This window comes from Equus quagga, chromosome 6, assembly GCF_021613505.1.
Source record: "Equus quagga isolate Etosha38 chromosome 6, UCLA_HA_Equagga_1.0, whole genome shotgun sequence".
Taxonomy (NCBI): Eukaryota; Metazoa; Chordata; class Mammalia; order Perissodactyla; family Equidae; genus Equus; species Equus quagga.
Window position 1 is genome coordinate 100132090 of NC_060272.1, and position 27832 is coordinate 100159921.

The following is a 27832-nucleotide window of genomic DNA, read 5'->3' on the forward strand; positions in this document are numbered from 1 at the left end:
ATACATTAGAGTTATGATATTTTTTCCCACGGCAAAGATACGTACATACCTATATCTACGTCTATGTTTGGATCTACATATCTGTGTATCTGGTGATGTGTGCTGCTGGTGAGGCAATAGGTAATCCTATGTCTGCTCTCAGGAAAATACATTGGCATAGCCTCTACGGAAGACTTCAACAATTACCTATCAAAGTCTTACGTAGGTCAGAGTTTTGCAAGCTGGGCACTACTGACATTTTGGGCCAGATAATTTTTTGTCCTTTGCATTGCAGGATGTTTAGCCGCACACCTGGCGTCTATCCACTTGAGGCCAGTGGTTCCCAAATCCACAGTATAACAACTCAAATGGCTTCTAGACATTGCCAAATATCCCCTGGGGGACAAAATTACCTCCAGTCAACAACCACTGGCTGAGGTTCTATATTGCTGCGTAATATCCACCCCAACCTTAGTGGCTTAAACTAACAACTACTTCATTTGCTCATGATTCTGAAGTCTGGACTGGGCTCAGCTGGGCAGTTCCTCTGCTGTTCCTGCCAGTGGTCACTCGTATGCCTGCATTTATTTGGTGGGGCAGGTGGGACTGAACTCAGCTGGGATACTGAGGTGGCTGGGTCTTCTCTCTCTCTATGACGTCTCTGGTCCTCTTTCCCAAACATGGTATCTCACTATAACGAGAAAGTGGAGGCACAGCACTCTCTCCACGTGGTTCCTCCAGCTGGGTAGCCAGATATTTACAGGGGAACTCAGGGCTTCCAAAGACACAAAAGTGAAAGCTGCCTGGCCTTCTTAAAATTGTTGTTTATTTTCAGCTAAACAGCTTTTCTACATTTCTATATCAAGTGAGGAATCTGTCTAGAAAATTCTTAAACCTTTGTAACTTCTTTTGATTTGTCTGTTACCTAGGTAAGGCCAATATAAGCAGAAATGAGGCAAAAAGTTTGCCATTGGCCTCTCCTGAGTTCACAATATTCAAAGCCCAGATTCCCTGGTCCTCAGGGCTTAACCTGACCTGGTCCTTCCTTTTTCACAACTGTAACATAAAGGATGGTCTCAGGGTTAACATCCTTTAGATCTTAGATTACCTGTCACTTCCTTGGAGATGTATTCCCTGGCCACATTATCTTAAATATCACTTGCCCCACGCACCCTCAACTCTTCGTGCAAGAGCTTTTGAAGTCTCTGCTTACATCACTCTTCCATTGTTGCATTGGGCAAAGCAAGTCACATGCCAAGTCCAGAGTCAGCATGGAAGAGGACCTCACAAGAACACGAACCCCTGGAGGTGTGGTTCATTGGGGGCCATCAAGGTAATTTCTATTCCACTCATTATTTTATTTTTTTGTACTATACATTATAATTATTGTGTTAATTTAATATATTAAAATTGTTATATTATTTTATAATTTTGTTTATTTCCTCTAGAGAGTTGATCACATCTGTTTTACCATTTGCTTGTTGGTTTACTTGGCAGTTTCCTTCTACTAAGGAGGAACGCCGACCGAAGTGCGCTGCCTTTGCTGTTGTATGCACCCTCGAAGGTCTATCAGTGTTTGTCCCGCAGGCCAACAATAAAGATTTGTTAAATAAATAACTGAGCTCTGAGTTTTTTAAACTGTATTCAGCTCATCTATAAACGGCCCTGTGTTGCTGTGACCATGGAGTGGATGGAAATTCCTCCCTCCGTTTTTAAGCACCCTGCACATTTTAATAGTGGTTTTCTGAAAACAATGCCTCAGTTTAAAGGCAATTTCTTATATCCAGATAGAATATACAATTAGATTTTTCTTTTCTTTGGTGATTTTTTCATTGTACTCTTAGAAACTTGGGATATATTTGATAACTTTTGTTAGTTTGTTTATAATAGTTCAAGGAATCTTGACCATCTTTCAAAATAGTCTCATGTTCATTTCTTTAGAGAAAAATGTAGAAATGTCACAAAAGGGATTTGTAGAATTGAGCTAGACTGATGGTAACTTCTGGCAAGTTGTTACCTGTGGGTTTTCCAATCAATGGACCGAGAGCTTCCTGGAGAGCTCTTTTGTCATCCAGATGGCCCTGAGACTGCAGGTGTTTATTTTTTCTTGTGCTTTATTTAGTTTTTAATAATAACTATAGAAAACGCAGAGAGCTTTTATACAATATACTTTGGGGAATTTCACAGCTATGAATTTATGCAGGTAAGAAGCCCCTAATCTTGCTTTTCCTTTCTAATTATGCTCCTTTGAAGAGTACGCAGGAGTCTTAATCTCTTGAGATAGAGCAGGTTTATGCTTCTTTGCTGGTTGCCTGGAAGGGAGGAACAGGAAGGAAGGGATAAAGCCCAGGAGATAATGCATGATTTCAGGATATTGGTACTATTTCAAATTAAAATCTATATACATAACCAGCTTCCTCAATTGTTATACAAATTTACTATTTAAAATCTGTCAGTCCACATCTCTGAGTATTATGAAAAGGTGCGATATTTCTCATGAGTATTTCTTCAGTTTACAAACATCATGCAGTCCTCATACAGCAAACATGAGACAGTGGTGGCAATACTGTGTGTATATTGGGCGTTGTATAAGAAAATCTGAATGCAAAATAAGTTACAGTTGCAACTTTTCCTAGCCGAATGGGCTCAGGCTGCTCATTTCCTTTCTCAAGGACAGTGTCCTCAACTGTGAAATGAGATGATTGGGGAAATGTCCCTTCTGGTTCTTGGGTCTGCCTGCCAGCAGCAAAGCAAAACCACTTATATAAAGATGCTTATACAGGCCCTTAAAATAGAAAAATAATAAGGGTATAGAACCTAAGAGGATTTCGTGCTAATTTTGAAGATATTGGAAGAGAATCAGGATGGGATGTTGCTTTTTTTCAGAATAAAAGGTCATGTTTTCCAATGAGAAAAAGAAAAGAGGTTTGATTCCTACTTACCTAAAAGAATTTAGAGGCTTAAAATAAGTAAATTTTTCCTTTCTCTGAAATGACTGCATCAGAATTTTAGTTCTATCAGAATTGCTTACATCATAGTTTAAAAGAAGTATCCAGAGAGTTTAACTGGAAATATACAGTCTTCATAACAAGCCGATGAAGTGTGAGAATGAGGTTAGTTGGATGGAAGGACATAAGGAAAGAAAAGACGGTTGTGTAGACAGTCAGCTGCACCACAGCAGAGAAAGGCCACACTAACATTCCGTAATGTTATGGCACCAGGTCAATGGGGGAAAATTCTTCTAAGACTTCTAATTAAGATGAGGATGGCAAACAGCATATCAACACCTTCCTAGTGAGGCATTAGTCACCTGGAGAATCATTTCCACACCCATAAACCAAGTGCAACAGGGAACAAGTATGAACAGAAAAACATGATTGAAAAGTGATCAGTTCAGACCCTCATAGAATGAAACACTGTTTGTAGGAATTAGTTTCTACAGCCTGGGGGAAAACAGAAAGGGAGGACTGAGTGATAGTAGAGCCAGGTTCTGTCTTAAAAGGATTTGGAGCTGGAAAATGCATCGCAAGCAGAGGCACTAAAGTGCTGAATGCAGGCACATACTTTTTCCAAATCTTCGTATTTGTTCCTCTCTCTTCTTCTGAAGAGCTCTGCAAACTCCTTTGTCATCCACTCAGCAAGCAGTGTCATTCTGCAAACACTGTGTGAGGTCCCAAGGATTTATAAATGAATGAGATTCCATCTTGAATCTCTGAATCTTCAGAGGTCCAGTCTACCAGCTGTGAGGGAGTGGGCAGGATGGGAATGGCTGGGGGTAAGACCCATTAATAATCATGGCACAGTGTGGTAGGCTTGTAGCAGTTGTGCATACAGAGCCATCAGAGCTGAGGGGAGGCCCTGACGGACCCTGGAATGTTCACAGAGAGGGTGGCATTTGATATAGTTCTTGGGAAATGAAAAGCATAGTGGCAAATGTGGGAAAGTGTTGGGTCAGTCAGGGTACAGAATGGGGGAACTGGTGTAGAGAAGGAAGACTTATTCCTCTATGCTCTAGTTTCTTCTGGCTGGTCTAAGAATTAAATTGACATGAGACAGAATAACAGGAGAAAATCAAACAAAGGTTAGTAACATGTACACATGGGTGAAACCCTGGAAAACTGAATATCTCACCAAAATGGCTGAAGCTACCACCTTAAATACCATCTTTAGTTAAAGACAAAGGAGGATGCTGGGGTAGTGATTTAGGACTTCAAAGGAGAGGGAGGTAATTTACATGGATATGGAAAAGCAAATGTTTGGTAAACAAATGTTTGCTGGGCCATCTCTAGACAATGGGACCAAGAGAGAACCTTGACAAAAATGGGCCTTGCTAAGCACCTTCCTGCCTATTACACCTAGAGTTATCTATGGTGACAGCTCCTTCCTGGGACAGGCCTTCTATCTTAAATTCTTGTAGGCAGTTAGGGGGAAGGTCAAAGTTTCTTTCAGAGTCTTTTGTTCTTAAAAATAATCAACCCAAAGAGATACACTTTGGGATGAAACTTCTGATGCCCCACTCTGACGTTCCAGAGTGATGGGGAAAGGGAAGCGTACACAGAGCCAGAGAGGTTTGAAAGAAAAAGGCACGTTTGGAATATGGCTGCTATTTCTTACCATTAAAAAGAAAGTTCCAGCTTCCACTAGGTGATGCTCATTATATGTTTCTCATGGCCTTCATCTCCAACCTGGATCCCAAGAGCACTCAGTTTTCTATCCCCACCAAAAAAGTTATTGGGGTGTAACCTGATATAAGATTCCACTTTAGCCAACCATGGAGGACTAAAGAAGAGGTGACCAGAGGCAATTTGCTGAGCACTTGTTAGGTGTGAGCTAAGCCCCTTACATTATTACCGTATTTAATTCTCATAATGACTTCATGGGCTAGGTACTATCACTATTCCCATTTTTAAATGAAGAAACTGAGCACAGAGAGGCTGAGCATCTTGTCCAAAGTTATACAGCTAGTGGGCAATGGACTGTGGTTCTAATCCAGGCAATCTACCCAAAGGACCTCAACTCCTAGCCAGTGTGCTATCCTGCCTCAAGACTGAGCACTGCCACCACCAGGAAAGATAAAAAACAAAAAAACCCTACATCAGAAGAGCGTCCCACTCATCTCCTCATCTAGAACAGCATAATGGTGAGGGTGTCGCATACCATGTGAGTGGGTGAGATGGAGATGCTCGGACCAGATCTGCCTCCAAGGGAGGACATGTTGCCAGTTCTGAGTGCTGTCAACAGCTGGCCCTTCCGGGGGACTGCCTCAGCTGCTGAGTCACATTCCCCAAGGTCATTCGACTTCCCATTACGGGCAACATCCAGTGCCTGAGTCAGGAAGCTATATAAAGGTCCAGCCATCTAGGCCTAATAATCCTGAAGGGCCATGCCAGCTCCAGGGCCTCCGAGGGGGTGGGAGGGAAGGGATCGGCCGAGCCTGTTGTCGGGTCCACATTGAAGCTCCAATTCTCCCTCTGCCCCGTGCTGCTTCCTATCCCTCCCTCCACAGATGTCAATCCCCTGGGCATTCCTTAATGAACATCCTGCCACTCTGTGTCAGAGCCTACTTCCCTGGGAACCCAATTGGTGACAACAGCAATTCCACTGACCAGAGAAGTTTGTGGCATCTCAGTTTGTTCTGTCCCTTTGTAACTTCCTTTCACATTAGTTTCCTTCCGTTTCTCATGTTCCAGATAAATAGATAAGAGTTTATAAAATTCTCAAAGGAGGGCTACACAAAGATTCAATCCTCCCCCCCTTTTTTGTGAAAAGGCTTTATTTAGAGCAGTTTTAGTTTCACAGCAAAATGAAACACAAGGTACAGAGAGTTCCCTAAATCCCTTCCCCGACTCACGCACAGCCTCCTCCACTATTAGCATCCATTTCCCCTGGTTTTGGCAAGAGTTATAGGTGATGGAGGCAAGACCTTTTTAAAACCAAAACTTTCATTAAAACAGTTTACAGTCATGTGTCATTTAACAATGGGGATATGTTCTGAGAAATGCGTCCTTAGGTGATTTCGTCATTGTGTGAACATCATAGAGTGTACTGAAGGGGAACAAAATTTGCTCCCCCCTCAAACGTGTCTCTTCAACCTGAGAACTGTTTTAAACTGATCATTTTTAAGAAACAAAAGACACAGAAAGTTTTTCTTGTTATCTCCCCCTTAACTGCCTAAAAGAATTCAGATTAAAAAACTGTCTCAGGAAGCAAGCCGTCACCTTAGCATAACATGAACTAGGTGGTAGACAGGGAGGAACCTAGAAAAGCCTGTTCGTTGGGCTCCCCTCTGTGTTATTCTGTTTCTCTGTGGCCAAACACTTGTTTGCCAAAAGTTTGCTCGTTTTCACCTACCTGTGAATTGCCTTCCTCCCCTTTGAAGTCCCTGACTCTCCCCACCCCCAACATCTTCTTTTGTTTTTAGCTGATGATAGTATTTAAGGTGAGGGCTTTGGCCATTTTGGCAAATTACTCAGTTTTCTGGGGTTTCTTCCACGTATACACATTATTAAACTTTGGTTTTGTTTTTCTCCTGTTAATCTGTCTGATGTTGCTTTAATTCTCATATGAGCCAGAAGAAGCTGAAAGGGTAGAGGAAAAGTTCTTCCTCCCCTATAGTACTCACACAATCTTAGAGGGTACAGTCTACTACACACTTAAGCTATATAGTACTAACCTTATGCGACCACTGTCATCTACGCAGACCATCATTGGCTGAGACATTGTAATGTGGCACATGACTGCATATGAATTTTTAATTGTTATTTTTAATGTTTGAGTGGTTGGCAAACTTTATTCTGGCAGGCTCCTGAAACTTTCTCAGTTGCAGTGTCCTCATCTCTAGAATTAGAATAATAATTATTGAGAGGATTAAATTAGATAATATGTTCCAACTCCAAGCAAATTGTCTGGAACTTAATTAAAACTCAGAAAATGGGCATTTTTGTGTAAAGTGGCATTACACAGGCCACAGGGTATATTTGTTTCCCACGACTGCTGTAACACATTACCACAAACTTGGTGGTTGGAAACAACAGAAATTTATTCTCTCATGCTCCTGGAGGTCAGAAGTCCACAATCAGTTTCAATGAGCTGAAATCAAGGTGGAGACAGGACTGTTCTCCCTCTGGATGCTCTAGGGGAGCATCCTTCTCTGCCTCTTCCAGCTTCTAGTGGCTGCTGGCATTCCTTGACTTGTGGCTGCATCACTCTAATCTCTGCCTCCATGGTTACATTGCCTTTTCCTCATCTGTGTGTGTCAAATCTCCTCTTTGGCTTCCTTTTAAAAGGATACACATGACTGCAGCTGGGTCTACTCTGATAATCCAGGATAATCTCCCCAATGCAAGATCCTTAATTTAATCTGTAAAGACCTTGTTTCAGTATAAGGGAACATTTCCAGGGTCTACTGATTAGGATCTGATATCTTTGAGGGGCTATTTTTCAGCCTACCACACATGATACAGTTCCTGCCGTGTCTTTATAAGGCATAGTCCTAAATATTTCATCTTTAGACCGCTAAAATAGCCCTTTATCTCTTCATTTGTCATTTGAAACCATCTGTCTTACAAAGCAAGCCTCAATAAATTGAAGAAAATTGAAATAATATCAAGCATATTTTCCAATCACAATGGTATGAAAATAGAAATCAACTATAAGAGAAAAGCCAGGAAAGTCACAAATATGTGCAGACTAAACAACATGCTACTAAACAACCAGTGAATCAATCAATCAACCAGTGAAAGGAAAAATCAAAAAATACCTAGAGACAAAGGAAATAAAAACATACCAACTCTTATGGGATGCAGCAAAAGCAGTACTAAGAGGGAAATTATAGCAATACAGCCCCACCTCAACAAACAAGAAAAATCTCAAATAAGCGATCTTACACTATACCTAAAAGAATAAGAAAAAGAAGAACAAACAAAGCCCAAAGTCAGTAGAAGGAAGGAAGTAATAAAAATCAGAGCAGAAATAAATGAAATAGAGACCGAAAAAAAAAAATGGAAAGGATCAAGGAAACTAAGAGCTGGTTCTTGGAGAATAAAATGGAAAGGATCAAGGAAACTAAGAGCTGGTTCTTGGAGAATATAAAGAAAATTGACAAACCTTTAGCCAGATTCACTAAGAAGAAAAGAAGACTCAAATAAATAAAATCAGAAATGAAAGGAGAAATTACAGTTGACACCACAGAAATAAAAAGAATTATAAGAGAATACTGTAAAAAGCTATATTCCAACAAATTGGATAACCTAGAAGAAATGGATAAATTCTTAGATTCATACAACCTCCCAAACTGAATCAATTAGAAATAGAGAATCTGAAATGACCAATCACAACCAAAGAGATTGAAACAGTAACCAAAAGACCTCCCAGAAAACAAAAGTCCAGCACCAGATGGCTTCTCTTGAGAATTCTACCAAACACTCAAAGAAGATTTAATACCTATCCTTTTCAAACTATTCCAAAATATTGCAGAGGATGAGATGCTTCCTAACTCATTCTATGAGACCAACACTACCCTGATACTAAAGAGAACACAAAAATGGAAAATTACAGGCCAATATCACTGATGAACATAGATGCAAAAATCCTCCACAAAATATTAGCAAATCAAATACAACAATACATTAAAAGGATCATATACCACAATCAAGTGGGATTTATTCCAGGGATGCAAGGATGGTTCAACATCCACAAATCAATCAATGTGATACATCACATTAACAAAATGAAGAATAAAAATCACATGATCATCTCAGTAGACGCAGAGACAGCATTTGACAAGATTCAACATCCATTTATGACAAAAACTCAATAAAATGGGTATAGAAGGAAAGTACCTCAGCATAATAAAGGCCATATATGACAAACCCACAGCCAACATCATACTCAATGGTGAAAAACTGAAAGCTGTTCCTCTAAGAACAGGAACAAGACAAGGATGCTCACTCTCATCACTCTTATGCAGCATTGTACTGGAGGTTTTGGCCAGAGTAATTAGGAAAGAAAAAGAAATAAAAGGGATATAAACTGGAAAGGAAGAAGTGAAACTCTATTTGCAGATGACTTGATTCTATATAGAGAAAACTCTAAGGAAGCCACCAAAAAACTATTAGAAACAATCAACAACTACAGCAAAGTTTCATGGTACAAAATCAACTTACGAAAATCAGTTGCATTTCTATACACTAACAATGAACTAGCAGAAAGAGAAATAAAGAATACAATCCTGTTTACAATTGCAACAAAAAGAATAAAATACCTAGGAAGACATTTAACCAAGGAGCTGAAAGACCTATACAATGAAAACTATATGACATCATTGAAAGAAATCGAAAAAGACATAAAGAAATGGAAATATATTCCATGCTCATGGATTGGAAGAATAAATATAGTTAAGATGTCCATATTACCAAAAGCAATCTACAGATTCACTGCAATCCCAGTGTCATTCTTCATGGAAATAGAACAAAGAATCCTAAAATTTAAATGGAACAACCAAATAACCAAAGAAATCCTGAGAAAAAAGAACAAAGCTAGAAGTATCACTCCCTCACTTCAAAATATACTACAAAGCTATAGTAATCAAAACATCATGGTACTGGCACAAAAACAGATACACAGATCAATGGAACAGAATTGAAAGCCCAGAACTAAAACCACGCATCTACGGACAGCTAATCTTCAACAAAGGAGTCAAGAATATACAATGGAGAAAAGAAAATCTCTTTTCTTTTGTGGTGCTGGGAAAACTGGACAACCATATGCAAAAGAATGAAAGTAGAACATTATCTTATCCATACACAAAAATTAACTCAAAATGGATTAAAGATTTGAATGCAAGACCTGAAACCATAAAACTCCTAGAAGAAAACAGGCTGTACACTCTATGACTTTGGTCTTAGCAGTATCTTTTTAAATACTATCACTACTCAGGCAAGGGAAACAAAAGAAAAAACAATCAAATGGGACTCCGTTAGACTAAAAAGCTTCTGCACAGTAAAGGAAACTATGAACAAAACAGAAATACAACCCACCAACTGGGAGAAAATATTTGCAAATCATATATCTGACAAGGGGTTAATTTCCAAAATATATAAAGAAACCATACAACTCAACAACAACAAAATGAACAATCCGATCAAAAAATGAGCAGAGAATATGAACAGACATTTTTTCAAAGAAGATATACAGATGGCCAACAGGCACATGAAAAAATGTTCAACATCACTAATTATGAGGGAAATGCAAATGTGGGAAACTGGCCTACAATAAAATATCACCTTGCACCTGTCAGAATGGCTATAATTAACAAGACAAGAAATAACAAGTGTTGGAGAGGTTGTGGAGAAAAGGGAACCCTCATACACTGGTGGTGGGAAAGCAAACTGGTGAAGCCACTATGGAAAACAGTATGGAGAGTTCTCAAAAAATTAAAAATAGAAATTCCATAAGATCTAGCTATTCCACTACTGGGTATTTATCCAAAGAACATGAAATCAATAATTCAAAAAGATATATGCACCCCTATGTTCACTGCAGCATTATGCACAATAGCCAAGATGTGGAAGCAATCCAAGTGCCTATCAGTGGATGAACTGATAAAGATGTGGTGTATATATATATACAATGGAATACTACTTAGCCATTAAAAAAAGACAGAATCATCCCATTTGCGACAACATGGATGGACCTTCAGGGTATTATGCTAGGGAAGTCAGTGAGAGAAAGACAAATACCGTATGATTTCACTCATATGTGGAAAATAAACAAACACATAGATAAGGAGAATGGATTAGTGGTTACTAGAGGAGAAAGGGGTGGGGGGAGGGTGAAAGGGATAAAAGGGCACATAAGTATGGTGATAGACAAAAACTGGACTGTTGGTGAACACGATGCAGTCTATACAGAAACTGAACTATCGTGATGTACACCTGAAATTTACACAATGTTGTAAGCTAATATCACCCCAATAAAATAAATAAATAAATAAAAACCCATTTGCCTTATTTTAAGACCCTTCCTTTCTCTCCCAGAAGGCAATGTGGCTCCCAACGTTGGGTAAGGTTTTTTTAAGGTCGCAGCACCAGACCGTGTTGCTATTTTGGCATCTTTCCAAGGTTTTAATTAATTCAAGGATACATTCTAGCATTTTTTCTCAGACTTATTCCAGGCACCTCTAATTCAGTAGGTTGCGGTGGGGTCTGGGAATCCAAATTTTTCAAAGTGCCCCCGGGTAATCTTATCATCACCAAGATTTGGAATCATTAATTTCTACAAAGCCCTTAACCAAAACCCTCGAAGTAGGGAATTCCCCTTCCCGCCTGCCCGGTGTGTCGTGGTTACATGACAGAGTTTTTATTAAAAGGGTGGGGGGAAAACCGACAAAAAAGCGCAACCCTGAAAGCTGAACAATCCTATCTGTACAGTATTCACTGAGAGTTCCCTAGCGGGAAAACTTCCAATTCCGAATTAAATAGAGGATGATGACGACCAGGATTTGGCAGTCCTGCTGCTGTCACTAGCTCGGGACCTCGTGGGTCTGACTGATCAAGCCCGGGCCGCGCCCTCAGCTGGAGCCAAAGCTTTTCCAGGATGAGAGCGGCTCCAGCAAGGGGCGGGGTGGCGGCCGTCAGGCTACTCCAGCCGGTGGCGGACATCCATAGAGAGGTATTTCCAGAGAAAGCCGAACTTTGGGGTGGGCGGGGGAGTGGCCTGGAGCGCCACTCCTGTAAGCGGCAGCCACTCCAGAGTAGCGCGGGCAGGGGGCGTGGGGAGAGGTAGGTATATTTATTCAGCATGACAGGGGCGTGTTAGGTCCGCTCAGAGCCGCCAGAGGAGCTATCCTGAGAAACGGCGAAGAACCCAGCGCCCGTGTTGGCCAGGTGGGGGCGGCCGTGGTGCGTGCGGTGGTGGGAGTTGTGGAAGTCCCTTTGGGGATGATAGGGCGCAGAGTCAGGCTCAGCCGCGAGCGATGAAGGTGCAGTGTCCAGCTCAACTGTGGGGTCATGGGGCACAGTGTTAGGCTAAGCCGGGAGATGACTGGGGCGTAGAATCAGGTTCAGCCACGAGCTCTGAAGGTGCAGTGTCCGGTTCAGCCGTGAGGTGACGGGGGCGCAGTGTCAGGTTCTGCTGGGAGTGACGGCAGGGGCTCAGAGTCAGGCTCAGCCAGGAGGTAATCGAGGCCCAGAGTCAGGCTCAGCTGCGAGCGATGGGGGTGCAGAGTCAGGCTTAGCCAGGGGGCGGTGAGGGGCGAAGGCTCAGGCTCAGCCAGGAGGTGATGGGGGCGCAGGCTCAGGTTCATCCGGGCCGGATGCGCGCGGCGCGGCACAGGTAGGACTTTGCAGCAGCAGCTGGGGACGCTGGGTGGGGGCCCTGCCCCAGCCGCGGGGCGCTCGGGGGCCGGTCCTGTGCTCCGCAGAGAGAGGCGCTGAGCCCCGGCGGCCAGCTCGCGCGGAGCTGGGCGGCGGGAGGAGCCCTGCGCGGCCACCGCCTCCTCCGGCCGCAGGCTCCTCCTCTCCCCCCGCCTCCGTCGGCGCGCCCGCCCGCCCAATCCGCAGCCCTCGGCCCCGCAGAGCCGGGCAGCTTGTCTGGCCGGCGGAGGCTGAGCGCGACCCTAGCGAGCCGCGGCGCCCGCCGACCAGGGACAAGCGCGACTCCAGCGACCCTGCTCCGCCTCCCCATTGTCGCGGGACGCTCCGGCCCGCGCCCTCCTCCTTTTCCTCCTCCTCTTCCTCCTGGAGGGGAAGGAGCGGAGAAAGCCAAGCGGCTGCTCCGGGAAAGAGTGAGCCGAGGCCCCGTCCCTGAGGCTCGGGGCTGGAGGAGGAGGAGGCGGAGGCGGAGGGAAGTGCGCGTCACTCCCGGGAGGAGAGTGTTTCACCTCCAGGCAGAGGCTGCAGCTGCCAGTTGCGTAAAAGCAGCAGCGGCGGCGGCGGCGGGCGCCGGGCGCCGGGGCTAGAGGGACTCCTTGGCCATGGAGGGAAGATCCGGACCCGGGGACGCCAGGAGCTCGGCTCCGTTTCTCTGGGCCGCTGTGTAGGCACCTGAATTAGCCGACGCTAAGCGGGGGCGGGGAAGGTAAGAAAGGACGGGGCCACGCGCTTTCCGTCCGGTCTCCCTTGTTGCCTGTTGGGGGCCACTGCGAGGACGCAGGCAGCTGTCCCCCGGCACCTTCCCGGCTCCTGACGGCCTGGCTTTTGGGCATTTCTGCCGAAACGGAAAACATCCTCCCGGCCCCCCGCAGCACCCTCTGCGCTCCCCCCGCGCGCCTCTTTCCCGTCTTTGGATTAGGAGTAACGAGACTCCCCCGGAGTGAGTCCTCTGCGTAAGAAAGGGTCTTTGGGAACCAAGTCTTGATTTCTTTCTCTCCCTCTCTCTTTTCATTACGTTTACGGGAGAGGGAACAATGGACCTTTGAAAGTCGGTGTGAACAGCCTTAAACTTTCTGGAGAGGGCTGCGGTGGGGGAATAAACCCCACAGGAAGCCGTCTACAGTGAAAGGTTGATGGAATGTGCATTGCAGAGTCTGGGCTTCAGTGCGCGCGCGCGTACGCCTTCGGGGTGATCTTTGTCTCTTTACTATTCCCCTGGGTTGGGGGGGCCCTCCGCACCCCACCGCCACGCCGCTTTCTGTTAGTTAAGCTAAGGCGAGGCTTGAACATCGCGTGCAGCCTTGTTTAAAGCTGGGGAAAGCCTTAGCCCTGGACCCCACTCCCAGCTTTCCTCTGCAGAGTTGGGAGGTCTTGGCAGAGGAGGGGGTCCCGCTCTGTGAGGACCCCAAAGTGCAGCAGTTAATGCTAGTTGCTCCACCCCTTGCAATAAAACCAAGGTCTTGACGTCCCTGGATGCTCTCTGCTGAGGGTTGATGAATGTCACCAGACCGCGCAATGGAGCGGAAACTACTCAAATTCTCCGCATAAGGTTAAGAAAACAGACTTTGATATATATCTCCTTTCATCAGGCAGTAGGGGTTAAGGATAGAGTGCTTAATAGTTTTAAGAACTTTCCTTACACGCAAGAGCCGCTCACTGGCTGCTGTTGACTCTCCTTGTTTCCGTGTGACAATGTGATGTGATCTTGCATAATTGCACGTGTGAAGGGTGTGCAGCTGTTTTCGAGAGAAGAAAGTACGAAGTGAGAGGAATTTAGAGGAAGGGGGATGGAGGGAGGTTTCACCTGAGCGGAGGGAGCCCCCGGTACCTTTGATGAGCTATGCAAAGGGCTCTTTTGAATTTGCATTTCTGGGCAAAGCAGAAGAAAGTGCAGTAGGCACTTCCTCTGCTTGGTAAACATTGGGTAGCACCTTACGGCGTTTTATCCTTTACATTGAAATCACTCCCCTCAGCTTTCTGTGTACCTGCCCTGCAGAATCTGTGGGTGGGTGGGTGGGTGGAACTGGAAGTCTGCTGGCTTTCCCTTCAGTCCACCTGATGCTGTTTTAGCTAATGAATGGGTTTACAGGCTCAGAACATTAAGGTTAGAAGTGAGTTCTGTGTCATCACCTGTTCTGCTTTAACAGCCTGTGTGAATGAGCGAGCAAGCCGGCTGAGGACTGGTCACTGTGTGTGTGAACAGGGAAGTCACGTCGCTAAATTCTTACATGGTGCTTGTTTAGATTTCCTTTGTCATAGCTCATTGTTTGAGTAAAGTCTCCTTTCTTGATCTAACCTGTAACCCATAAATTTTCAGAAGTCTTAGATTTCACAACAGGAAAACAGTTCTAATAGACCAAATCAAACCTGTTCTCAAACAGCGATCTTGGAAAGGAAGACAAAGACAGTAAGGTAGTCTTGTGGGCCTTGTGGGTAGTCATGTGAAGCTGAAAGGCTACTACTTACTAGCTATGCACCTCTGGGCAATTTCTGAACTTGAGGATGATGAATCACACTTCAGAAAGAAACTTTAAATGATCACTATCAAATTCACAGTTTTAAACTCACATGGGATGCTGTATGTAAATGTGGACCTTGTAAAGTGCTGTAAAATATTTGTGAGTATTGCATCATCCATCCACCCCCTCACTCACCATCCATTCAACTAACAATTCTTAATCACCTGTTGTGTGTCAGGCCCTCTAGAAGCAACCCGAATGTCCACTTTGTGGAGTGTTCTTGCTGGTAGGAAGAAGGAGTTGGCTGGAATGGTTGAAGCTTGGGGGGTCCCAGGGAGTGAAGATAATCTGTGTGGTGGCTTTCATCTATGAAGAAAGATAAGACAACCTCTGCTGTTGAAATGAGTCTAGCCAGGGAGAAAAGGAAATGAACAGTTAGAAGGCCCAGTAAGTATGTAAGTGTTTGGGGAGTTACTCATAGAATGCTTTAAGAACCCAAAGGAGGACCAGATTGGGGATTGTGGGGGAGGCAATTTTATGAAAAATAAAATTTACAATATCAGACAAAGTAGTAGGGACTTCTGAAAACTGGTGTCGGGGTTCCATCTTGACATGTAAAGACTGGAGGACTTGAAGTCAGATTGAGTCTAAAACAAGACTGACAATTGCTAAAAATTTGCTGTTGGGCATATTCCCTAATTCTCCACACATTGTTTCTTCATCTGTAAAATGATTTCAAAAATACTTGATGGAATTCTTTGAGGGCTAACCTTGATTTAACTTGCTATGTCTATGATAAAGTACAATACAAGCTGCCACTGTTTGGTATCAAAAGGTACTTTCAGAATCTGTTCTTTTTAAAGCTGTGAACAGACACAGATCATAACTTTGTGTACCTGGTGTCAGTCACAGATTTTTATTTTTTCGGCCCTTTCCAGAGTGTTCTGAACCTCGCCTTGACTGCAAGTCTGCAGACTTTAGCTTAGCTATTGTCAAATGGCATTCCACACTTGTTCAGACATCTTCCCATCCCAGCCACAGGAAATCTTTTCATGGCGTTGAGCTTGTGAGCACTAATTAGCAGGCTGGCCTGTCTGGTGCAGTACATCAATTGAGAAGGGCTTGTCTGGGTCTGTACTGTAAGTTCCCTACTCTGCTCTCTGCCTCCCAAGTCAGGCTAGCCCTTCTGCTTTCTTCTCTCCTAACAAGATGAATCTAGAAAAGGAAAAAGAAAGGAAGAGAAAAGCCATGCATCTGCATTTTTGAGACCATGAAAATCACCCTTACTAATTTTCTCCGTTTGTAAAGAGGTGTAATTTTCAACTACCCTGTTAAAGAGAGGCTGTTCTCTTAGAAGCAGCTGCTGCTGTCTCGGGGAAACTCGAGTCTGTAGGCAATACTTGCTTTAATATACTTGCCTTAATTCTCCACTAGAAATGGACTTAAGCTCATCTGACATTTTAATAAATTGCCTTTGAAAGAAATCTATACTCAGATATTTAAAGCTGCCGTGTTCAATGTGACTTTGGAGGGGAGGGCGGTGTGAATGTAAATCAGTTTTCAGGACTGTACTACATATGCTGAATCTTAGCATGTAGTTTGAAAGGGCCTTAAAAACAATATTAAAATGAAGTTGAGGCCCAGAGAGGCTAACTAATTAGGTAAGGTCATATAGTAAATTAATGGCTTAGCACGAATAAGAATCTCTTTGTCCCTATTTACACCCAGCCATTTTTTTCCTCCCATATTCTCTAACTTGTTTCTGTTTAGTTTTGTTAGCAGTTTAGTTATTTTAATGTTTTAATGGTGAAATAATTTGCAAATGGGCTTAGAAACCCATTGCACCCAAGTTTAAGGCGACAGCATACCTTCTTTTTAGTCTGGGAGAAGTTACGCATGATAGGGTGAACACAGTGGGGTGATGTTACTTGTAATAAATTTCTGTTAAATGAGGAACTAACTGTAAAAAAATAATCTTAGCTTTACTTGCATTTTCTATATAAATAGTACACAAATTTAAAATATTGTAGAAGTGTACATTTTTTAAAAGGTGTAAGTTCCTGGAAATATTATTCAGATTTGGGTTATGAATTGCATTAGAAATATGTCTGCGGGTTCTTTTGTTTTCCCTGTACTCGCTTTGGGAAGCCTTTAATGTTAGTTGTCAGGAACTGTGTTCAGCAAATATTTTATTGCATTCCTAAGATACGCAGGGCATTGTGCTGGTTGCTGTGAGCAATACAAAGATGAGCAAGGCATAGCGTCCTTATTAAAACGACTCCTTAAAAAAAGTGAAACAGACTGGGCAGCTGTGGATAACTTAAGACACAGAATTGGTATCGCCCAACAAATCAGTCCTTTGATCTAGGAGGCAATTCTGCTTTGAAATTGTTATTATTAGACTAACTTTGTAATTATATTCCTGACAAGACATTTCCTTACTTGGTGACAAGTGATAAATCTTTTACATTTATTTTATCAGGGCTCCATCTTAGTTTGGACATTAAGTAAAAATTTGGCAACATTTGATGAGACTTTATAGTATAAAAAGTTTGCCTAGGAGAACTTGTAGCAGTCTTAGCTTTAATATACTTAAAAGGAAAAAAAGTGGCATAACACTGCATAGATCTGTGTTTGGAACATTGTTGCCTAAAAGGGTTACAATTTAAGACAATCCATATTGAGCCATTGACAAAAGAATTGTCCTAATTGACTCTGAGTTTGATGTACCTTAAAACGTATGACTATCCACTGCAAACTAGATAGATGTCCTGGTCATGTCTGATTACTGAGTCTCTCCTAGAGTGAAATTGTTATTGATTTGGGGGCTCTTGCCCAATTATTGGCTTGTGCTTGCAGACTGCAAGTCTGCTGTGGTCACAATGGTGTCCGCTAATGGTGACTCACTTCCCTGAAGGATGTTTTTTTTTTTACATACGATGAGGGCAGAAAGTTAATTATTAACATTTTAGGGGTTGGAAAGATTAAGTTTAATACAAGGACAAGTGCCTAATTACTGTTTCAGAAAGAATGAGAAAGTCATTAAAAAAACTCTGGTAAAAAAACCCAAAACACAACTATTTTGGCTTATAATTTTTTTCCTAGTTTTGTTGAGATATAATTGACGTATGGCAGCGTTAAAGTGTACAAACATTGTTTTTTTAATACCACCAGTGCCACCAGTATAAAATCAACTTTGTATGAGGATTTCAAAAATATTATACTTCATTATTGAGAAAGATGTGGCTTTAATGGCTCAAGAGGTGCTTGCTGATAGCCATTCTCCAGCCATCCTGTGGTATACTCAGACAGAAATGAAGTGCTAGTAATGTGGAGGAGCTAGCAGTTTGATGGGAAATGGGCTGTGTATGGTGGGTTAGCTGAAAAGGCCAAATGAGAGATGAACTGTCTTCCAGCATGTCTTTTGATTAACGCGATGATTAACGTTAATGATGTCTTTTGATTAGTGTGAATTGCTGCTTTCCCAAGTGCCCGTGCTGATTTTGACACTGCCTGTCTTTACCATATGGCCACCCTTCATGATGTCTGGTCAGCTCCTGGATAACTTTCCCCGGCTGCCTGGTGACCATGTTGTCTGAGCCTGGCTTTAACCTTAAAGCATGTCGTCTTTCTCCCTGTTTGGGTTTGTGGCACCTGAGCTCATCGTGCAGCCCGTTTGCCTGTCCTGTGGCTGCTGGCTGTATTCTGTCGCTGGCCAGTTATGCAAAGTCCAGCCACAGCTCTGAGTAATTGCTCATTCATTGGGGGTCCTGCCTTTTGACTCTCGGGCACCCCTGAGTTTTGATGAACATCATGGAGACTGTTGAGGAGCTGTAATATGGTCCCTTTGGTAGGAGGGTTTCACATGCCCCAGGAGGACAGGGACTATGACTAATTTGTATTTTGGCCAGGAGCTCATCTCCAGGTGACACTCTGCCTGACAGCCTTCCAGAGAATATGAAGACTGTGTGAGTCTGTTTTCCTCCCATATTGGTCATTGTTGGACAGTGTGTTGTCATTTTAGTGGCAGAGTTTAGTGGCAGATTTTAGTTCACACACACAAAGGGAGCTGTTCGTAGTAGTCTGATGTATACATTTGGGAAAGTAAGTTTGCCAGGGCTCTTGAAAATTTAAACTCTCTTCCATTCGTAGGGATTTAATAAACTCAGGCCATCACTTCCTAAGACCCACCAGCCCAGTGTCCTTGCCCCAACATGCATTGCAATTAATTGTTTATTTGTGTCGTCTCCTGCCCTCGACACTGGGCTTTGAGCTCCTTGAAGGCAGAGATCATGTATATTTTTTTTTGCACCACTAGGTCCCTATCATCTAGCAGAGCTCTTGTCCCATAAGAGATGCTCAAACCTGAACGTACTCCCTGTTTGGCAAGGCTTTTCTCTCAGAGGTTAAAACTGTATAAAAAATAGGCCATGTGTGGTAGGTAAAAGAAATAGTACATTTGGATTCTGGTACGGGCCCTGCTGTGAATAGAAACTTTACTTTGATGCTGGATTGAGTAGCCCTGGATCACTCCACTCTGGGCATCTCATTATTTATCTGGAATATTTCCTAGTTTGAAAGGCATGTCAAAACATACTCATTAGATGTTTCCTACTGTCATTGCATTTTGATTTCTGGATATCACTAGAATCATGAACTTCTGGCATGTCTGTGCTTATTTATCAAACACGTCTCTGTTTCGTTTTCTTTTTTCCCCACCTTTCAACATTCTCCCAACATAACTTTCTTGGGTCTTTCTTCTTGAGAAGTATTTGAAAGCTTTGTCCCTGGCACTCGGCAGAGAATGCAGCCCACAGGCAGCTCTGCCCTTTGCTGTAACCTTCATTAAATCAGCCTCCCTCAGGTCAGACTTTGGTTTTGGTTCTTTCTTTTGAAGGCCAGCTGCAAGGCTGATGACATGCCTGCGCCTGCCATTGTGTGCCTCTGCACAGCCATCCGTCACTGTCAGCAGCTTGGGAGCCTCTCTGCTGTGTCCTCCCGGCCCTTGGGGAACAAGGGCGAGGGGGGACGGTCTAAGGAGGATTGGGAGGGAGAAGAGAAAAGAGAAGAGCCTTTCAATAGAAAGAATTGAGGATAAAAAAGAATCTGAGGAATAATAATTGGAAAACAAGAAACAGAAGTGAAGAGCAGAGGACTGGTGGGTAAAATGACCCTCTCCTTCGTTCTCCCATTTTCCAAGTTGAAGAATGATCTGCCTCCAGTTTTGTTTCTCCTTTAGATCTTTGCTTCCATCCAGGGCCCTGTGTACTTTGCTTTTATTTTCCTTTTGATTGGGCAACGAGTGTTCGATATTCTTCATCATCCCTTTCTCCCCGTAAGTCTGTATTTATCCTCCCTTTGTGTCTCTTTTGTTGCCTGTGATAATGTTCACCAGCCTTTTCGCTGTATCAGCCATCTTGGCTTTAGGGTCACGAACTGCGTTTTGTGGATACGCTTACCAGATTTGAAAAAGACAAGATGAATGAGTATATTTGGTGGCAGAAAAATCAGACGCTGTCTCCTGTACCTTACATAAATGAGAGGAGTATAAGAATGAATGAAAAATATTCCTTAAATGTTACTTATTTAACTTTAAAATGGGAAAGTGTTAACTTGATTTACTTTGGACATTAGATATTATAAATAAAGACTCCTTGTTTTGAGGAATCCATGTTTTAACAGGAGATTCAGTATAATTTGTGGAGGATCTATCCACTTTAGTGAAATTGTAGCTAATGTGTTAATCTGAATTCCTTAAACACAGACTCATAAGCATTTATTCTTTCATTGTTTTTGACATAAACAAATTCTTAGTATTTTCAGTTAATTTTTCTTTTCCAGGGATGTACTATTTTCTGACTATAGTTTTCTAGCAAAGAGGGTGTAGCTTAACCAAAAAGTGAATTTCTAAGCGTGGGGGGGGAGGGAACAAACATCTAACTTTAATACTTACTCCAATTCAAATGCATAGTGGCAAAAAAAACCCCCCACTCTTTAGTAAATTTAGTCTTTTTAGGACTACATACTTGAAGTGTTCCTTATAATTTCTCTGTATTATATTTTAATAGAGTTAGCATATGTTGAGAGAGTTATTTCCTTTGAGGGAGGAGATAGTGTGAACAATACATGCTACCAAACTAGAAGTCTGGTGTATATTGGTGTTTATGTGTAATAGTAGCTTAACTTGTAGGAATATCATTCCACATGTGTGTCTCAATTGACCAAGTGGAGAAAAAAGGTAGGGGAATAGATTTGAAGTTTCTCAGTCCCTTATCCTTTCACTTCATAGGGAAAGATTTGTAATTAAGGGTTGGTGTGTTCGCTTCTACCTCTCAACTTTGGCCGAGGTATGCTCATCAATGTAAGTAAACTAACTGTGCAAAGGGTCTTATTTCTTGGGAATGTACCAGACAATTGCAGGTGATGGTGACTCATCTTGATTTTGAGAGTGGAAGGAAAAGGAGAAGTGCAAGATAATAATGGAGAATGTGTCTTGTGCAACAGTGTGAAGGCTCTGTCCTGGTTAGAATTCTCGGGGGAGTTGATTCCTGGGGAGTAAGCGTCCACAAAACCAAGCAGATCTCTGAATGAAAGGGAACTTCATTTTTTCCCACCAGCTGTCTGTTTTCTCCCAAATAGATATACGTAGAGACCTAGCATTTACGCTGAATTCCTTTCCGGTGGTGGTTGTAGAAGAATGTATGTTATCCTGTATGCTGTAGGAATAGAATATGGAATAAAATATATTCCTCTAAACTACATAGAAAAGGATTTTCCCCCTTGAAACTAACTTCAACCTTTGTTTTTGAAAATCTTTATAATATGTATTTAAATACACAAGCTTCGTGAGAATATCGATCACACTTAAATATTTGACCAATTGCGAAATTAAAGGGACTAAAAGTCAACATTGCTAAAGTTATTTGTTATTGAACAATTTTGTGTGATTGAGGTAGTGAGCTCACTGTTTGTCAGCTACAGACATAATCTGAATACACAACAAAACTCAATGAAATACTCTACCCCATCGCACCCCAAAAAAACCCAAACCTGAAAATCACCTTGATGTTACTCTGTTGTCTTTCTCCTAAAAATAGGAGGTCGGAAGCTGGAACCATTAACTGAAAGTTCAAGGCCATTAGGAGCTGGTTGAGAATTTTATTAGGTCATTATTACTAATAATTGTAAACCTCTATGGTTTGTTTTCATGATAATTCATGAACACTTCTCTTTCCTGGCGTGTCTTACTTTTTGCTGTGACGGAGCATACCAGTCAGTGTGTTATAAAGACCTACCAAGATCTTAATAAAAGGAAAAGTTTCCTCAGCTGGATTTTGGCCAGTTGTACTGAAACTCTTGGAAAGCAAAGACTGTAACTTGTAGAATTGACCTTTAAGTTGGATACTGCTTCAAGAATTTTGTCCTTAATCAAAGAATAAACTTGATGAGATCATGCCAACTTCTTGACTGTTCCTATAAGCCTGAATTTTCCATTCAAAAATAAGTTCTCATAGCAAGTGTAGGGAGAATTAAAAGAGCTTAAATGAGTCAAGAGTATTGCATTTTCATTAGGGTTCAATGTGATGGAGCCAATCTGCATGGCCAGCCGTGGGACCCCCTGTGCATTGGGTTGGAGGGGCTGGACAATTTTGAGGACTGAGCATATGGTCTACAGGACGAATGTCCTCAACCACTGTGTACGTGTGGTAGGCATTTGTCTTCCATGTTAGCATCTGAGCCATAGAGAGAACATGAACACTCAGCCCTTTTAAAGAGCTCTTATTAGTTTTGAATTACTTTCCCTTTGATCCCAGCATTTATTGGCTGTCAGCGTAACAGTATAAAGTGGAGTGGAACATTTTCCTTTTTCCTATATGCCTGCTGCGTTTCAGAGGTGTGTTGTTAAAACTGTTAGAAAATATTGTGAATGGTTGAGCTTGTCTAGATAGCTTGCTGCTCTTTATCTTTAGAATTCCTATTTGCAGTATTAATAATACCTTTTATTACCCACTAGATTGCATACTAGGATTGTATTTTGTAAAAACTAATGCACTGACTCTTTTGCTTGAAGTAGTAAATGTTCTTGGTTTTTCCCAAGTCAGGACAACTGATATATAGAGATTAAACAGATTTCCCAGAGCCTCAAGGAGGTTGAAGGAGGATTAATGGGAAATTCCTGTGTGTGTGTGTGTGTGTGTGTGTGTGTGTGTGTGCACGATATACAGAGGATTAGTGTGATCTAAATTCATCAAGCACTTATGAGAACCTACCACGCGTCAGGTCCCTTGAGAATACCAAGATGAGTAAGATGTCGTCCCTGACCTCAAGAGGCTTATAGTCAACTGCGGTAGATGGCCAACTATGTACATTCCCTGAAACATGAGGCAGAAAGCAAGAGGATCCAATAAGCATTTTAAACAGAGGACAGGGAAGGACAGGCAAGCAACTTCTTGGGGAATCCAGGGAAGGCTTCATGGATGAGATAGTGTTTGAAAACTTTAAATGAGACTATCTCAATTTTGTTAAAATCATAGCCCTTTTTATAGGTCAAAAAAATCCTAACAACCATGATCTCCTTTAATGTTATTGAAATTTCCAAATAAATTACTTTCTATGATTACTACTGTATTACCGCGTGAATTAATTGAATGCTCTTAGCAACTGTACAAGCCCCTCCTACCTTGAGATACTGTTTGAGGTTATGTACTCTTTATCCAAGAGAAGGATTTTATTTAAAATAACAGCAAGCTTTTAAGGTGTGTTTTTGTGTGTGTGTGAAGGCAACTGGTAATCAGACAGAAGTACTAGGTTTTGAATGATTCCCTTTTTTTCCAGCATTTGCATGCATATCTTTTAAGTTGACATGACAGTTTCATATACTTAGTAATTTCTTTCATTATCTATTTTAAATGTTTGCCTAAATTCCCTGTGCAAATTTTTAATTGTTTAATTTTATTTATTTATTTTTTGCTGAGGAAGATTAGCCCTGAGCTAATATCTGTGCCAATCTCCCTCCACTTTACATGTGGGTTGCCACTGCAGTGTGACTGATAAGTGGTGTAGGTCTGCCCCTGGGATCCAAACCATTGAACCTGGGCCACTGAAGCAGAGCACACTGAACTTAACCATGGCGCCTCAGGGCTGGCCCCTAATTTTATTTTTTAATTAATTAACTAATTACCAAGCCTTTTGGGCTACCACTTTATATCATCCAGTAAATAAATACTCACAAGATAATTCTTCCAAGAAACATCTAAATACCAAAACTTACACTTCAAAAACTTTGTGGAGTGCGTTTCCAAATTCAGTATGAATGACTTGGGTTTTCTCTCATTTTGGATTATCTGTCTTTAGGGACTCAGCACAGGCTGTGACAGCCCTTAAAATATATCAAAGAATACTCATGTGTTCCTTCTACGTAATATGTGCTTTCCACCAGAAATGCAGCCTTTTAAACAATGACAATGTAATACAAACAAATTAAGTGTATTAAGTAGAAACATTGATTTGTAGTAAAAATTTTAAAATGGCACCTGATACTTGCCTTGAAGACCAGAGGAAACTCTTCATCCTCTTTCTTCTATGAGGTGCCTCCTTTGTTCTCAAGACCCCAAACTCAAACTACAAGTACTGACAACCATATGGATTAAACAACCGTTGTTGAGATAGCTTGGGAACCTGACCACCATTTTTACAATATTTGCTTGGTTGATTTCTCTCGGCCTTCAATCAAGTGATTTAAAATTGAATTTAGCAATTGCATTTCTTAGGGATGCTGTCAATCTTTTGTCTGTCCCCCATAAATCCTAACACTATCCTCTAATGACAGCAAAGGCTCACAACTGCTTATTGAATGAGTGAAATGTCAGGTTTTTGCCCATGAATAGTTTACATCTATAACCATCAATATACTTTTAAGTAATTGATTCACACTACTACTCATAACGTAAACTCATAAATGTAAAGTGAAAGCCCAAAGCGATGTATTTGGATCTTATATCTTTAAAAATTTTAGTAAATTCAGAGGGAAGCCTGGATAAAATATGACTTTTTTTGTTGTAATTTTATTCTAAGATATTGTTGCAACAATGTGTTACTTAGGAAAAGAATGATTGTATTTGCTGCGTATGCATTTACATGTTTTTTGGTAAAATAGAGTTAATGGGCTCAGATTATACATATATATACACACACATAACTGTATATATACACACACACATTTGTGTTTATAAATAGTATTTATATATACACAAAACTATATAGTTTTGCAGAAGAATTATGGGGAAAACACAACTGTGATTATTTTTGATTTATTGACTTTTAGATTGTGGCAGACACCACAAACTGAATTTCATGTTAGGATACCATTTTGTGAATGTGAAGACACTAGTTATTCCCAGTGGGATGGTGACTTCATTTAGCTTCTCACTGCCTTTTGTTTTATTGTGGGTGCATCTGGAGAGACATTATCTCCCACAAAAGGGTCCTCTAGCCTGTTAAATAATAACAATCTTTCTCACCCTGAAACAATGAAGTATCGGATGATTGCAGCCTCAGACAAAAGATTCCCACTCCCGTTTCAGGGCAGATTATAGTCATGATTCCCCCCACCCTGGCGAGCCTGGCACTCAAGAATATCTAGTTTAGTCCTTTCTTTGTTAACAGGCGATCATAAACGGGTCTTTGTTGTACCACTCTCTCATTTGTTCCAGCGGGATGTATCCATTATTTCGTTCTTCTGCTTGGCACACGCAGCAGTTTCTTCCATAGCACCTTGGTTCATGCTGTTTTCCTTTTGTCATGAAACTTAAGCTTCATCTAAGTAATTGCTTTTGTTCAGAAATCAAACCCCACAAACCAAGTGTTTTTGACAGATACACTGAGATTGTTCTTTGCCCCATGTAAAATCAGCATCAGTTCTTGATTAGATTCCCTTCCTGTCCCCATTAATTTCCAGGTTGTTTGGGTCCTGGGAATGCTTATTTGTGGCTTCTCTAATGACCACATTTTGTGTTTAATGGATTTGCTGCAGTTTAGAGCAATTTGGACGTACACTTATAACCAGGATCTTATTCATTGTTTTTGGCAGAAGATGAGGGTGATTAATTATAAGGGTATTGAATGAAGTCAGGTGACTCTGAGATGCTCTAGTTTTGAAGGAAGGGAAGTAATGGGAGAGGTTGAACATCATGTTTCTGAAGCCATTGAGCACATCTTATTTATCCATAGTCATTGCAATAAGAACCTTATATGTCATAGCCCTTCCTCCCTTCCCTTCCCCCTCCCTCCCCTCCTCCCTGCTCTCCTTCCTACCTCCCTCTCTTTCTCTCCCCCTCCCCTCTATCTCCCCCGCCTCCCTCCCTCCCCCTCCCTCCCCCTCTTCCCCTCTCCCCCTCTCCCCCTCTCCCCCTCTCCCTCCACCCCTCCCCCTCTCCCTCCCTCTCTCTTCCTCCCTCTTTCTCCCCCCATCTCCCCTTCCCTCCCCCTCTCTCTCCCTCTCTCTTCCTCCCTCTTTCTCCCCCCCATCTCCCCTTCCCTCCCTCTCTCCCTCCCTCTCTCCCTCCCTCTCTCCCTCCCTCTCTCCCTCCCTCTCTCCCTCCCTCTCTCCCTCTCTGACGGGCAGAGTAAAGGTAAGGTTTCATTCAAAACTTACTCTTTCATTCAGAAACTTAAAAGTGCTTACTATAAAGAATATAAAAAATAAAAAAGGACTTCACTTTTTTGTGTGTCAGCTTCTCTTAGACAAGAAAGAATCATGTATAGTCTAGTGAACTTCTGCGTGGAGAATTCCGGAGATTACTGTGCCCTTTCAGACTCAGCACAGTTTAGTTTCGCCCTTGCGAAATTGATTCTTTGAAATTATTGCCTCTCAGTTGTTTAGAAAGACACAGTAGGGTAACTGTTAAGAGCCTGAACCCGAGAGTCAGAATGTGTCTGAGTCCTGGTTCTCCCATATGCCAGCTAATTAACTATTTTAGGCCACAGTTTTTTCTCATGCGTAAAATGGGGATAAGGGCACCTACTCATAGATTTGTTGTAGTAAATATATTAAATGAGTTGATATACGTAAGGTGTTTAGAACAGTGCCTGGCAATAAGTGCTCTATGAGTGTTAGCTATTTTTTTTATCATCTTAAACATAATATTTGAATGCCTACTTTTTTTTTTAAATTTGAGGATTTAAAGAAATAATCTCGACTTTAGCTTTCTCACTAAGTGAATCGAGTCTCTAGTGCTGACACAGGTAGAAATACTTAAGTTGCTTCCCCACGAGACGAATCTAGTGAGGAATTAAATACTAAGCGTGAATGCTTGTCTGTTAGAACTTGTGAGGGCCACCCTGTGATCCTCATATGACGCATGGACTTTAACTTCAATTCGAAGAGCTTAGAAGAATGATACTCAAAGTGCGACCACCTGCTGCAGTGTCACCAAGGGGTGTTTTTAAAATGTAAAGTCCGTCCAGGGCCCTCTTTGCACAAATTTCATTAGAGTGAAGAGCCCAGGAATCTACATTTCTAACAAGCTTCCCTGGTGATTCTTATGCACACTGAAAATTGAGAAAGTTGCTAGGGCTCTCAACCCGGCGCTCGTTAGAATCACGTGGGGAACATTTAAAAGACATATATGCTTGGCTCCCAGGCTCAGAGATCCTGGTTTAATTGTGTTAAGGGCATTAGCGTTAGCAGATCATAATGTGCGGCCAGGCTGGAGAAGCAGCGGCCTTGGAAGATGAGCAATGAAGGGGACTTTTGAAGCAGTGTGTTATATCATGGATGTAAGCTGACTTGATATTTTCAAAAAGTCATTTTACTGGGTTACCAGGGACAGGAGGAAATGGGGAATTATTGCTTGATGGCTACAGAGTTTCTGTTTGGGATGATGAAAAAGTTTGGGAAATGGATGGTGGTGATGGTTGTACAACCTTGTGGATGTACTTACTGCCTCTGAACTGTACGCTTAAAAATAGTTAAAGTGGTAAGTTTTATAATATGTATCTTGTACCACAATAAAAATATACTAA

The 27832-nt window shown here is 41.9% G+C and overlaps 1 protein-coding gene across 4 annotated transcripts in view; it reads left to right on the forward strand.

Annotated features, from left to right (window-relative positions):
- The first annotated feature begins 11627 nt into the window (after positions 1–11627).
- The window catches only part of CEMIP2 (cell migration inducing hyaluronidase 2), a 72109-nt gene continuing 55904 nt past the window's right edge, over positions 11628–27832 (forward strand). Inside the window, exon 1 of one of the 4 annotated variants that reach the window (XM_046664240.1) lies at positions 11628–11649. The gene's annotated coding sequence lies outside the window, so the exon portion shown is untranslated. Of the gene's footprint in view, positions 11650–11791; positions 11865–12810; positions 13057–27832 lie in introns of those variants that run through there. The other 3 variants (XM_046664239.1, XM_046664241.1, XM_046664238.1) reach the window with 3 other exon arrangements.